Consider the following 15,173-nt stretch of genomic DNA (forward strand, 5'->3'; position numbering starts at 1 on the left):
ATCACATAGGAATCTCCTGGGGTAGGAGGTGTTATAAAGCCTTTTTCTTTGTAAATACTAGTTATGTCCTCTGAGAATTCATGTAGCAATAGGATGGAAGGATTATCCCTTCCTTAAAACAAAGAGGAGAAAAAAGCCTTATATCTAAGGACCAAAGCCTGGGGGACAGTCTAGTAGAAACATCTCACAGAACTAGTATATTCCTTCAGGCTCACATAAGAAGCTCTTGAATGTCAGCCATCTCCATTTGGTCCCCTGGCTCTGCTGTCTTCTGCCCAAGATATTTAATCAGCACCAATAGGACCCACTTTAAAGGAGCAAGGATGTGGCATACAATTGGCTTGGGTAGTCCAGATGCAGCCTTTTTGCACATGATACTTGATTGCTTAGTTCAGAGGATGATTTTTTCTTTGGGCCATGCTCTACCACAGGATGAACACTGAATTCACCATCATTAAATCACAACATGAGAAGACAATGTTGGATATGGAAAAAATGACGCAGTCAATAAGTGATACCATTGAGAAGTACAAGGAATTCATAGAAGATAAGGATTCCTACAGGTGAGTCCCAGACACAGCTGAGACCCTGCACTAGGCAGGGAATGCTTGTGACCTTCTAAGACTTTGAACAAAAGTAAGAGCTCTAGTTCTATAATATCTGTTTCTTAATAGGAGCCCTCCCTTGAGGAAAGGGTCTTGGATTTGTACTTCTTGGACTCAGTTTTCCTAAGTGTGAAGATTGTCCAAGACCATCAGTTTTTATTCTTCCAAATTCAGGATCCTCTCTATGGAAACAATTTCCACCATGCTGGGAATCTCAAGCAATCCTGACCTCTAGGGTTCTGACAGCAGAATAAAAGATCTAGGATCCATGAAAAAATCAAAAGAGTTCATACCTTTTAGGTCTCCTCTCCTCCCTCAGAGGGGATTTGCACTCTTCCTACTGATGGTTTTCTGGTACCACAGACATATAAGCAACCATGAGGTACATTTCCTCCTCTGTGATGTACATGGGACACTCTTAGTGTCAGGGTTTTCAGAAGTCCTTTGATTCTTGTGACATGTGGCTGGTCCCTGGATTTGACCTGCCTCTATTTTGGACTGATGGGTATACTGCGGTTTCTAGTCTAGGGCTGTCTGGGTATCAGGGTTCTTGCAGGCATCATAGTTCTTGGAGGAGTGGCAGGCAAATGGAAGCTTGCTGGGAATCACCTTTTTTTGTTTGTTTGTTTGTGGTTCAGCTTCACGCACACCTACCTCCTGAAAGAATGCAATCAATTGAAGGAAAAAGTAAGGATGTTGCTGAATGAGAACAGAAAGCTGCTGGTAGAGCAGGCTGACCAGGAAACATCCTATGGTGAAGAAATGAGGTTCTGTGATGCGACCAGCAAGAACATACATCCCAAATCCTAAGCAGTAGCAGGTAGGATGATGTGTATCAGAGGCAGATTGGCCTAATGGCTAACCATATACATAGACAATCCAATGTAACAGTCCACCAACTTATCCAGGTACTCACCTGTATCTCCTCCAAGTGTTTATTTAGGTTATCATCTACAAGGCTTTCTCTGGAGGTAGCCTTTTTCAAGAAACTATATGCTTAGCAAGCAAATTTTTCTGCCCTGCTACAATCTGCAGTTCACTAGGGGAGATTAGTTGATTACACATCACAACTCTACATGATATTAAGTTTGAAGGGTGCTGTGCTGGAGCCCTTCTTTAGATCAGTGGAGAGTTTTGAAGAAAGAAGTAAAGTCCTGAAGCTCATTTGCTTTATGGGGATCAGGTAGGATTCCAGGAAGGACATCGATTGCAGGGATGATAGCTTAGTGTAACTGACAAATAAGTGGATTTCACTGTTGCCTTTTGGAAGTTTTTGTCCCCCACCCCAACCCTTTCCCCTGTAGATCTTGATTCACACTGAGTGAGCCTGAGTAGCAGCTTGTCAGTCCTATTTTCTTTGAGTGCTGTTGGAGTTTTCATTCCTGGGCCTTGTGGTCTCGAGCTCACTGAATGAGCAGGGATGTAGGAAAGGCTTCTCACAATCTCAGTTGGTGTGAGAGTTTTGAGGATTCATGAAATAATTTCTCCATATATACCCTTCATTCTTACCAAGAAGAATGTTCTTTAGGGATTTCTATTTCTCTAGTGAGAATACTAGAGTTGAAATTCGCAGTTTAAACATCTGCTCTGCATAGTCTAAAATATTTGTTCCTCTAGCATGACAGATTCTTCATTGTTTTTTGCTCCCTTGTTTTTATGTGTGTGTGCTTGTGTATGTGTGTTTATGGGTGCTTATGCCAATTTGTACCTTTGTGTGTATTTTGTAAGGCCAGTTAAGGGCATCTGATTTTGTGTAGTCATTCTTAACTTATTTCTTTGGGCCTAGGTCTCTCAAAAAACCTGATACTTCCTGTTATTTGATGTCCAGTAGACTTTTCATCTCCTACCCACTACCAACAAATCATTAAACAATACTACTATTTTTAAAATAAGTATTAGATTTCTTAATTTTTCCTGCTTAGAGTTGTTGCCTGGGAGATTCTGGCTTGTCTTATTGGCTTAACCATGAGCATACATAGAAGCCTATAGTGCATGACTCTGCTGACATTGTTTTGCTAAACATATTTTTGGACAAGTGTTTGTTTCAGGATAAATTCTCACTCAGAGTTGTGCAGAGTGCTGCATTTCAGAAATGTCACAGCAGGTCATTTAACTAGATTTCTCCTGACTGATATTGAGGATGATTTAATATCACATAATATGTAATGTGTTGAAAAGTTCCTGAGTAATGATCAAAAGTCACAGTCTTCGTCGGATGCTAAAAAGGACTCAGTGTAGGTTTAGTGAGGGGACTGTGATGAGTCAAAATGTGGCTTACTGGAGGCTATAGGTAGAAATCTCTTTCTTGGCAATTTAGTGCTCTGTTGTCAAGGGTATCTGTGTAGAACTTGTAATGTCCTTATAGGACCAGCAAGTATTTGCATAGAAAAAGTTCCTGAAGAGGAGATAAGTACAGGTCAGGGCTGCAAAGCCCCCTTGAGTATAAAAGCCTTGTACACATCGTAGGTCCTACTACATGCTCATACAACAAAAATATGCTAGATAAGAGCAAGAATTTCATTGATGTATGTGTTTTTGTGTCAGTCTTTGTGTGTTATGTGGTGTGTGTGTGTGTGTGTGTGTGTGTGTGTGTGTGTGTGTGTGTACCAGCTGTGACTAGGTGTGTTTATTCTAATTTTGTGTGTTTGTGTAATGCAAAATGCCCTTGTAAGTGTTTGTGGTATAGATGCTTGAATATACAACTTTGTTTGTGTGTGTATATGTTTTTCTGTGTCTGTTTGTGTAGACATGCAACTGTGTCAGTCTCTACCGACCAAGCATGATGAGTAAAGCCCCTGAGATTTCAGATTGCACCCATGAAAAATCAAATACAGCAGTCCATTTAGTATGCAACTCTACCTAGCTCCCAAGGGGGGAAAAAAAAGGACACCAAAGCTCATATAAAGTCAGACTTTCTACTGGTAGGGGCCATATTACTGAACCACATTGAAATCTTTTGGAGAAAATCATCGGAATATGGAACATAGAGTTGAGGAGGAGGTTAGTATATAAAATCCTGTTATGTCCCTTTTCTGCTCTGGAAGAATTATGAAGTCCCACTGTAATGTCAGGTGGCTCACTGTGTCTTCTCAGCATTCCAGATTCTTTCCACATTGCTGGCTACCATTGCCTTTCCAGCTTCCTCTACTCAGTAAAACTTTGCCTTATAATTTGGTTTGGATTCTAATCATTGAGAGATTGTGTTGCTTGTAGCTGTACCTGCATCCAGCAGAATTCCCATAGCTGTGCTGCAAAACAGGACGTTTCAGGAGCCCCTTGAGGGTCATAATAATCTAAAGAACTCACACTATTTTATCTGTGTAGCATTCTGCAATTGCCGTTATTCAAAATCATTTTATCAGAGTTAGAATGAGCCTAAATGGGGGTTGGGAGAATTGAGGAACTTCAGACAGGTCTGGTAGTATAAAATCAGGTAGGTGTTTGAGAAGCAAGGTTCAGAAAGTAGAAAAGAATTTCCCCTTGACCCAGAGATTCCAAAACAAGGAGTAGATATACACAGAGTCTCTAGGGCACATGAGGTCTGTAATGGTCCTCAGAGTAGTCCAGAAGAAGATGATATCCTGATGTCCATCAGCTAAAGAGTGAAAATGTACTATGTGATGCAGCCCTTTCATGAACTATTGCTCAGTGTGAGATAATCCATGCAAGTATTTGACCTTCAACTAGTTAGCCTCATATTACTCCAAATATCCCTGACACAGTTATATTATTTGAAGAACATTGTTCCATTGGATCCTATTTATAATGACTTCCTATGTTTCTGGGATCATACCTTTGGATACCAAATAGGTCAGGCAATGATAAAGGGAACCTCTAATGGAAGGAACTGTTTACTTTGGGACAAGACTGAAACAGTGAAGGAGAGGCTAGTCCACCACCAACACGTGATCCTTTGCTGGCAGAGAAGCCTACTCTACACATCCTTTGGAACTTGCTAAGACAGATTGAATAATGTACCAAGAACCCCGGTTCATGAGGGGAAAGCATATCACTGACTGAGCTGTCTATATGCTTTGCCCACTATGTACCTATCCCATTTAAGATTTGTTTTTTATGTCTACAAAATATCCTGGGAGATTTTTATAATAGCATTAACTGGGGAATCTAAACAGTTTGCTGAAGTATAAGGTGCTAGTGTTATGTGAATACAAATAATTTGTATATTTGACAGAGTGCTCTACAACAGGCTTAGATATACAGGTGTGTTGTTATATTCCTTCATGGCCATCACTTTTAAAATTCAGTTCCTAGCCATGGGAATATTTTCAGTTAGCACATTCTTTCTGATTTTAGTACCCATGCAGTGCCTGTGGATTTCGTGTGATATGTTTTCTCTGGTTATTTCCAGATATAGGAATTGATTTGTGGAACCCTGTCCGGATCCTGCACTAGAGAAATAATCATAGCCTTCACTTGAATTCTAGGCAGGTTCTCCACAAGGCATCCACATGGTTTTCTAGGTTGTTCACATCTCTCTTGAACTCAGATTCAGACATTGTTACAATGTTATTATTTAATATATTATACCTGGACTATTGGCATAATATAGTGTTTTTCTTTTACACTCCAGTACGGTGTGTAGTTCACAGCTCAGTTTCTAGCCATTTTTTTTTTTGTTTTTTTTTTTTTTCCATTTTTTATTAGGTATTTAGCTCATTTACATTTTTAAAAGCTGAGAAATAATTACAAGCCCAAGTGCTCTATGACACTTGGGGATGCAGGTAACGACCTCAGCATGTGATAGGTCATAATAATAGATTATCCAGCTGAATAGATCTAGTGTGGGACGTAGAGCTGAATTGAAAAACACTAACCGGACCGTTGTTCCTTCCTGCCCCAGGTGTGAAATACTCCAGTAGAAACTGGAACATGGAACAGACCAGCACAAGGTCTCCTTTGAAAATAAATTCTATAGGAGGATCTCTGCGTGTGCAAAGCAAATACTTCATCTCATCCCTAGTAATCATGGCTATCATCTGCTGCATTTTCTTCCTTTACTTTTGTTTCCTTGCAATGAATAGCCCTTAATTTCATCTGGGCTCTGGCTCAGCAAGAGTGAGCATGTAGAGGGATTCAGACATGTGCTGAGACACACCAAGAGCCGCTGGGAAAACAGGAAGATTCTGAGAGTGTAAATTTTTCTTGTCCTGATAGGTCATCAAGGAAAATTAGAAAATGATTCTACAAAATCACAAAGACTTTGAGCTAAATTCTGTAACATGTTTTCTGCTTAGTCTTGGGTGTCCATATTCTTCAAAACCATACTCCAAAAAAGGAGACCTACTTACATTCCTCTTGTAAAGATTGTTACCAGAAGTAACTTATTTTCTACTGTGTTGCCAAGGACAGCCATGGGCTGTAAGTTTGTGCTGCTAAATGACAGCCAAAGAAGGCTCTTTAGCACAATTCTTGTTTTTAGATTTTGGTTTGAGCTTTGATTACTTTTGTTCTTTGGTTTTCTTTAGTTTCATTAGAAGTTTTTTTCCTTGTTTGTTTCTTTGGTGTTGTTTGGTTTTGTAATTGATTTAATATTTTGATAAGACTATACACTGTACATATTGACTGCCCACTTTTAGTTACTATTGAGTAAATTGGATGTATTCTTGTGAATAAAACGGTGATCTCTAACTCTTCACTCTTAAGAAACTTCTTTATTCAGGTGTGGTATCACCCTATTGAAATCCCACACCTATCAGACAAAGATGGATCTCTGTAAGGGGCTTGGGTTCCATAATGACTTCCCAGCCAGACTGAGCTACAAAAGTAATAGATTGTACATTCAGTGTGTCTAGTGTGTCCAACTCTGTGGATTCCAACTTCACGATGGAAAAATTATCCATGCTGTATACTTGCATGTCAAATATTTAGTTGCTGCTAAAATACTGTGAATGACAGTGTTGAACAAATTAATGGGAAATATATCAGTATTTCTGAAATGTCTTTCAGGAAATAAAAACATATTCTAAAAGAATTTAAAAGCTCTAGAAAACACAGACATGTATGTTTCTGCTTTCCTTCAAATGTTCTATCAGTGGTAAATACTACTACATATATTCAATTTTAGGACCTTTTGAGATAGGGATGTATTATTTTTGTTATTGTGTTGTTTTTCTTTATTATGAGAGTGAATTTTGTGCTTGACAATACATTTGGTTCCATTTTGGGTTTTTAACACAAGCACAGTGTGTAGTTCACTATTCAGTATTCAGATGTTTTTAAAAGCAGAGACAAAATCCAGGCCCATATGCTCTATGAGTTTTCTCCCTCGTTTCCCCCCCACCCAGTGGTGATTCTGTTTTTTATTTGGATTTATTTTATATTTATGCATGATTTGCCTTCTGTAGGTCTGTGCAACACTTGCATGCCATTTCCCAAAGGCCAGAAGAAGTTATTGGGTTTCAGCTGGAACTAAAATGACAGAGGACTATTAGATGCCATGTGGGTCTTTGAGAAAAATATTCTCAAATGAAGAGCTATTTCTCCATCCCCTAATATGGACTTTTGTCCTTCTTTGTGTGCTATATTAGTGGAATGAATCATACCTATAGAAAGTGTTTCTTGAGGTATTTTTACTTTGTTGTAAAAAAGTAGAAGCACCCATTTCCTTTCAGAGCCAAAGCAGTTAAGAATGTGATTTGAAGTTTCTCTTTGGATCAGAGAAGCAGGTTTTGGGAGCAGCAACACCAGGTAACAGGAACAAATCATAGTGCAGAGCTCATCACTGACACTACCACAGGAAAGTGGACAATGCAGAGAATACTGGCATAAGACAATGGAGCTGGTGCTAAGTTAAAATCCTACAATTGAAGTGGCTCTGAAAATGAGATAGAGCCTTCCCAGATGGTGGCTGAATGGACTCTTCCATTTCTTTACAATGGGAAACATGGTATCCATTTGAGTAGCTGGTGTCTACTGGAGATCCAACCCCTGCTTTGCAGGGTAGGGCTCTGCTGGGAAAGCCTCTACCAAAGCACTGAATGGGTCAGAGGTGCTTAACCCTTAACTCAGTACTTCTGCTAGCTTTCTGATTCTTTACATTGCACACAATAACCCTTGTAAGAGTCCCATCGTTTTGACTTAGTTTGACTGGAATACAGTATGACATATTCTATACTTTACTATTCAGGACTACTCTCAATTGTTGTGTGAAACTAATTTTAGAACATCACTCACTTTTACATTTCTCGGTTCCCGATGTTATCTCTCTTTCATTTTCTAATAATTTCTTCAAACTTTCTTTGAAAGTTATGCATTAATCTGGATCTACCATTACACAATTATCATTACATTGTTTCCAAGATGAGAACACACAGCATACACTTGTAACATTTTAAACTGTGCTGTACTGAGCCCTTATATCTCAATTTTTCGTAGTTTAAGAATCATTATATCAAGAAACATCGAGGTTCACAGACTACACCTGAGCAGAAGAAGAAAGAAATAGGAAATTAAGATATAATAGAATAATTATACATATCAAGGCCAGCTGAAAAGCTGTCATGCACAATGAATTCTATGCAGTGATTGTTCAGGGCTAAGATTAAGACAAAGGAGAATTACGTTTTAGTATGCAGAGCTTCCACAGGATATTGAGATGTTTCTATCACAGCCTACATCAGGAAATCCCTAATTTCAAATGGCAGGAACCCAGGAGGAATGTGTCTCCTGCTTCTCAAGACCACAGACACCATCCTTTTTACAAGGAGCTGCTGCAGGCTGCTGAGAGGTTTCCATTGTGACCTGTAGTGGGCAGTCCCTCTAATTTCATGCTCTCTCTATCACCCTTTAAATGTAAAAATACAGATAACCACTGCCAAACATTAGGCTGTGGTCAGAGAGTCTTGTGGAAGTGTTGGTGGAAGGGTTGTAGTAGCCAGAAGGGTTAGGAAGCCACAAGAGGAGCCACAGTCAACTAATCTGGGTTCTTGGGGTTCACAGAGACAGAACAATGAGCCAACACCATGTAGGGGCTTGAACAATAAATGAAACAGATGTACATCTTGGTCTTCATGTGGGTGACTAACAATTGGAGTGGGTGCTGCCTCGGATTTAGACTCTGTTACTGAAAGAACCTAGTGGGGAAACCCCCACTCAATTTCCGTTAGGTGCGCACCCAAGAATCACGAACAGACGACTATCATGATGTAAATGCATGAGGTAGTTTAATGATGGAGCTCCGGGCCGACACGTATGTCCCGCAGGAGACAGAGGTTTCGACCACATGGTGGAGCCATAATGGCGGAGCTCCGGTTCGAAACGTATCTCACACAGGACACAGTGTTTTCCACCCCGAGGCTTGGAAGCTAGGGACTTTTATAGAAAAGGGGTGGGGCTGGGGGAGGAATTGGCGTGGTTTTACATGATTGGTCCATTTAAACATCAACAGACTGTCTGAAGGGCGGGAGATAGGGAGGCACTAGGCCAGTCAGGACATGTAATGACTGGCATGACCTGGCCTGTTCTGCTATGTTCTCAGCCTCAGGTTTCAAAGATTCACAAACAACTCTTTGGGCTATTTGACATAAATTACATGAACCACAGGTCTCAAGTTTTATTTCCTTTCATTACCTGCCTTTAGATCTCTTTTCCCTAGCTGGGCTGCCCTGTCTGGGCTCAGTGAGAGAGAATGCACTTATTCCTGATGCAACTTGATATGCCACCTGGGCCATTTTAAAGTGATCTTCTGGTACACATAACAGGAAAGTAGGACCATATCCCTGTCATATGAGTGTGAAGAGAACAAGGTGGTACATGATTAATCCATGTGGGCTGAAAAGAGAAGGAGAATGTTCTACAGAGGAATGAACTACAGCTATGGCTGTTTCTTCTTGACCTTGAGCCAACTCCACTGTGTATATTGAGAAGAGGAAGCAATTGTCTCAGCAGCAATTTCACAAGACAGTGACTTTCATTACTCTCCTTATGCTGCCTAGAGCACAGATCCAAAGACCTTCTAGTGGTGGGAATACCTTCTACCTGGAAAACTGTCAGACACTCTGCACTAGGCCTCTGCCTGCACCTCACAGTCCACTGTCAACTCCCAGGTCAATTTAATTGTTTCAAAGCCTACTGTGTCAGCCTATGCATATGCCTCCGTCTTAGGGTCCTTCGTACTTTGCAACTGGTGTCTGCTTAAACCTAGGAGTGCTAGCACTGTAAATCATTTCACTCTGTGTCACTGATAACTGCTATTTTGTCAGAGGAAGATATTAGCATATGGCAGTACAGGTGACCTGAAGCAGCTGTACGTCATCCAGGCCAGCATCCTCACTAAAGCAGACTCTGACAGTTAATAAGGTTTCAACAGGCCACAGGGATTAGTGCAAATTTCTTCACAGTTTTTGTATCTCTTTGATGTAATCAGAGGTAGACAGTAAAAGAAAACTATAGCAACAAAGAAACAGCAATGAAATAACAGCATCTACTACAGTTGGCCATGTATGTATTGAAAACCATTTAGAGCAGTTTGGAACACATGATGTTCACACCTCAGTCACAAGTTCCCTATATCCATAATCCCTAAGCTGTGTTTTAGGTGATGATCCGATGCTGGCCTCCTTGGTTTCTCTAGCTTCTGGGCAACAAAAGTGAAAATAAAAAATTACTGAACCTCCCAAATGGTGCACAGAGTCATATATTTACATGTGTGTATCTAATGGAGAGTTCTCAGTGTAAGTGAGCAGTGGGAAACTTGAGCTGTTAAGACCTGGCACCCCCACCTACATGAAAGTCAGAGGACAACTGATGGAGTTTTTTCTTGCCTATGATGTGGGTCAAAGGGAAGGAACTCGGGTCTCTATGCTTGGTCAAATTACCTTTTCCACTGAGCCATCTCATCAGCTAGTCACCACAGACACAGAATTTAATGATCTATGTATTCGTATTTATATTCTGGGTTATACCCCAACTATGAAAACTTTCTCCTGAGAATATATCTACTCAATTAAGGGCAATAAATGGAGTCTGGGAGGAATCTATGAGGAGGGTGGCAGACTTTAAAAGCCTCCATGGAGCCTCAGTTTTTTTCTCCAACAAGTCTGGATGAGATGAGGTAATTTTTCCTTCTCTTTGACCTCCAAGTCCTATGATTAAACCTAGTAAATGTCCATGCTCCCTGAGTTAAATTCCAGGCTTGTAACTTCATTCATCTGCTACAACAGCTACAAGACAAGTGGCCATTTGAGACTCCATAGTCAGTTTGGATGCTACAAGATTGGTCCTTGAGAGTGGCTGACAGAATGCTTTCAAGCCTAGGAATATCTATCTGAAAGAGAAAAGGAAGTGTCTCAGTCCACACTGCATACTCGGGACAGTTTAGTCATGTAAAGACTGATGTCAAGCTGTTATCTACCTGCACAAATAGCATCACTAGATATCAGGTTAAGCTACCCGACAGTGTTATACCTGGCTCTGCTCCTCAAAAGCTGAAGCACTCAGGAGAGCAGGCCCTGCAAATTGCCTGGGCAGCAAAGAAAACTAGCCCTTGTCTAAGGATATTATATCACAGCAACAGGAGAAGAAATTAAGTCACCATAGTTTTGAACTCCTGAATTTCAGAATAGAGGATAAAAATCCTGTATTGATTAAGGCATCCACTTAGTGGTACTTTGTAATGATAGCTCCAGAAAGTCAACATGGGACTTATCAAATGGCTATTCTTCAAACATTTGCTGAAGTTTATTTCAGGGGAAATGATGTCAGCCTCCACTCACATGGGATCTGTTTGTTTCCTGTAGAATGTATCTGACTTGCATCTTTGGTGTTTGTGCAAGGGCATTTTAAAAACATGAAAACCTCCTGAAGGGGCCTCAGATGCAAAATTTCTAATCTTGCCCTTTTCCTCCCCAGACCAACTGTCTCAAAGTCCTGATGGCCTCTTACTAGTTTGTACCAAATCTCTATTTCTTGGGATTAGAGACTCCTGCTCTAATGAGGGAGAAGGTAACATTGTGGCTTAGGGCAGTGCCTTAGTATTAGAATAACCATTAGACAACCACTCTGGAAATCAGTCTGGCGGTTTCTCAGAAAATTGGACATAGTACTACCGGAGGATCCCACAATACCTCTCCTGGGCATATATCCAGAAGATGTCCCAACCGGTAAGAAGAATACATGCTCCACTATGTTCATAGCAGCCTTGTTTATAATAGCCAGAAGCTGGAAAGAACCCAGATGCCCCTCAACAGAGGAATGGATACAGAAAATGTGGTACATTTACACAATGGAATACTACTCAGCTATTAAAAAAATGAATTTATGAAATTCCTAGGCAAATGGATGGACCTGGAGGGTATCATCCTGAGTGAAATAACCCAATCACAAAGGAACTCGCACAATATGTACTCACTGATAAGTGGATATTAGCCCAGAAACTTAGGATACCCAAGATATAAGATACAACCTGCCAACCGCATGAAATTCAAGAAAAACGAAGACCAAAGTGTGGACACTTTACCCTTTCTTAGAAATGGGAACAAAACATCTGTAGAAGGAGTTACAGAGACAAAATTTGGAACTGTGACGAATGGATGGACCATCTAGTGATTGCCATATGCAGGGATCCATCCCATAATCAGCTTCCAAACACTGACACCATTGCATACACTAGCAAGATTTCGCTGAAAGGACCCAGATATAGCTGTCTCTTGTGAGACTATGCCGGGGCCTAGCAAACACAGAAGTGGATGATCACAGTCAGCTATTGGATGGGTCACACGGCCCCTAATGGAGGAGCTAGAGAAATTACCCAAGGAGCTAAATGGAACTGCAACCCTATAGGTGGAACAACAATATGAACTAATCAGTACACGGGAGCTCTTGTCTTTAGCTGCATATGTATCAAAAGATGGCCTAGTCGGCCATCACTGCAAAGAGAGGCCCATTGGACTTGCAAACTTTATATGCCCTAGTACAGGGGAACACCAGGGCCAAAAAGGGGGAGTGGGTGGGTAGGGGAATGGGGGGGGGTGGGTATGGGGGACCTTTAAGATAGCATTGAAAATATAAACAAGGAAAATACCTAATTAAAAAAAAAAGAATAACCATTAGAGCTTCCTGGAAGACACCTATGCCTGATCCCATTCCTGCTGTTTAGAGTCAAAGACTATAGAGTATAGGGGTGAGCCTTTAGTAGAAAGACACCTCCAGAGGTCAGCATGCATCACCAGGGTTGACATTCACTGAAGCTCAAGGTTTTGCCCCTGGTTTTTCCTAGCAGGAATAATAGAGAGGAAACTGGAGATGATCCCATCACAGGGTTCCTGTGGAAGCCCTGGGGCTAATTATATAAGATGTTAATTCTGTTCTCCTGGGAGTGTTTGTGAAAGAGGAATGAGTCAGCACTCAGGTGATTTCCTGTAAACCTGATTCCCATTTTAATTTGTAAAATAAAGGAGAGCTGATGACCAGGCTGGTAAAAGGGAAGGTGGAGCAGAAGGGGTTGGGGGGTGAAGGCAAAAATGGAAGAGCGAGAGGACACACAGGAGGAAGGAGAAAAGTGGAGCAGAAGCACATGGTCTGGAAAAACTGCAAGTTCGAAAGGTTCTCACAAGCTCAGAAAGATGGTAATGTAGTGGTATATCTCCCCAATATAGGTGCACTGCATGTAATCATATTGTAATGTTGCTTGCCGGGATATATTTGGGTTGGAGAGATTTACAGCAACACAGGTTTTATTCTAGTCTACTTCCCTTTGATTATTAACACAAAAAAAGACAAAACTTTCAAGAAATCTCAGTAGGTCTTCCAAGTATGAGGAGACAACAGGACTAATGCTGTACAGAGTAGAAGAAAGTCACCATGACAGTGAGGAGCAGATGACATGCAATGAGAAATGGTAGGGGCAGCCTAGGGGGTTACCCAGGACCAAGCCTTTCACTAAGTACTGAATGCCTTATGCATTTCTTTCACTAAGTACTGAATGCCTTATGCATTTCTAACTTTTGGCTCTGCTTACAGATCATCATTCTCTGAAGAATGGAAAGTCAGGGACAGGACATGAGGACATGACATTCTTCAGTGGTTGTTAGGTAAACATTTTTTTATAAAAATGTGTGTGTGTGTGTGTGTGTGTGTGTCTGATATATGTAGTACACATGAACATTTTAACATGGAGAGATACAAACATTGTGTGGGGTTGGCTAGAGTAGTGTAGTGAAGTGTAGTATAATGTAATGCTTAATGTTTAATGTTTCCTGAGTGGGTATTAAACTTCAATGATGAACAACCCAAAACAAAATAACCTAAAACTGCCCCTGTGTTTTTCATTTGATAGTTTATTGGATTTAGGGGAGGCATTGTCAGAGCATAAGAGATTAATTCTATTTAAGCATCATTTATATAGATTTATATATTTTAATGGTTCTACAACTGTTGGTTTCCATGTAGCCTTTCAAAAGTCTTCAGTCAGTTATCCCACCTCCATACTACCTCCTTGTCTTAGTGTGGTTTTGCTTTTTTGCCATGCAGTAAAGGTGTGGAAAAGCTACTGGGCAGACCAAATGCAGAGATGTTAGACTATATTTGCCATAAGCCCACTGTCTGGTATTGACCTGGGTGGAAATGCAGCTACACTACTTAGATGGTAGGAAAATGTAGCCTTGGATGTGGGAGGATGAAACTGGGCTTATATTTTCAAGTAATTTTAATTTTAATTTAATTTAATTTTAATTTTATTACATTTTTGTCTTGGCCAAAGCATGGCATCATATGGGCAGACATGGTGCTGGGAATTCTGTATCTGGAACTCCAGGAAGCAAGAATACCTGTCCCGAGCTGGTGAAACTTTAAAGCTGTTTTTAATAACAGGAATTACAGAGGGCTACACATAGAACAGAGTGTTTGCGCTTCTGACTATCATGAGCCTAAGGGGCTGTCTGAGGCAGCCCTGTTCTTACACTTCCCCATACTTATGGCCCTTCAGCTTGGAACAGTCTCAACTCCAAAGAACTCAAACTTTCAAATCATAACGCCCTGAACAAACTCCAAGGAAGGGAGACTGAGTGAAGCATAGGCAAAGTTGGAAAGAAAATGGTAGCAGGCAAACAGAAAAACAAACTAGGATGCCAAGAAGATGCAAGAAGCCCCCTGGTCCTCCACTGTGCAGTCACTATTCATGATGTGCAGAGAAGGAACACAAAGGCTTAGCCAGCCTTTTTGACATTCTGCCAAATGGGTTTAACACAGCAGGCTCATTGCTAATTCCAGGTTCCACCTTCCTTTCTTTTCTTACAAATGATTTCAATACAGATAAGCACTTTTCCTTCTACAAACCCTTCAAATTCTGACTTTATACCATGTTTGTCTCCATTTGTTCTAGTGAGCTAGGTGGACAGGCATGATGAAGAACTGTTTCCCCAATGCAAAATGAACTGACAGAGTACTTTTCTCTTTTAAGTTGTCCTCTATTATATCATTTAAGGTGTTTGCTCACCAAGTGACTATGTGAATATATACAAACAAATTCATACATATGTGTACAGAGACACAAGAATACGTGCCTTCACATATACATGCACACATACATAAAAGAAAAGAATACATGAATGA

General features: G+C 40.6%; 1 long non-coding RNA gene across 1 annotated transcript in view; it reads left to right on the forward strand.

Moving 5' to 3' along the window:
- Positions 1-6,597, forward strand: part of Gm9732 (predicted gene 9732) — a 30,976-nt gene extending 24,379 nt beyond the window's left edge. Inside the window, exons 2-4 of the long non-coding RNA NR_154584.1 lie at positions 432-563; positions 1,244-1,425; positions 5,467-6,597. This is a non-coding gene — a long non-coding RNA (predicted gene 9732). The remainder of the gene's footprint in view (positions 1-431; positions 564-1,243; positions 1,426-5,466) is intronic.
- Positions 6,598-15,173: the final 8,576 nt, after the last annotated feature.

This window comes from Mus musculus, chromosome 14, assembly GCF_000001635.26.
Source record: "Mus musculus strain C57BL/6J chromosome 14, GRCm38.p6 C57BL/6J".
Lineage (NCBI taxonomy): Eukaryota > Metazoa > Chordata > Mammalia > Rodentia > Muridae > Mus > Mus musculus.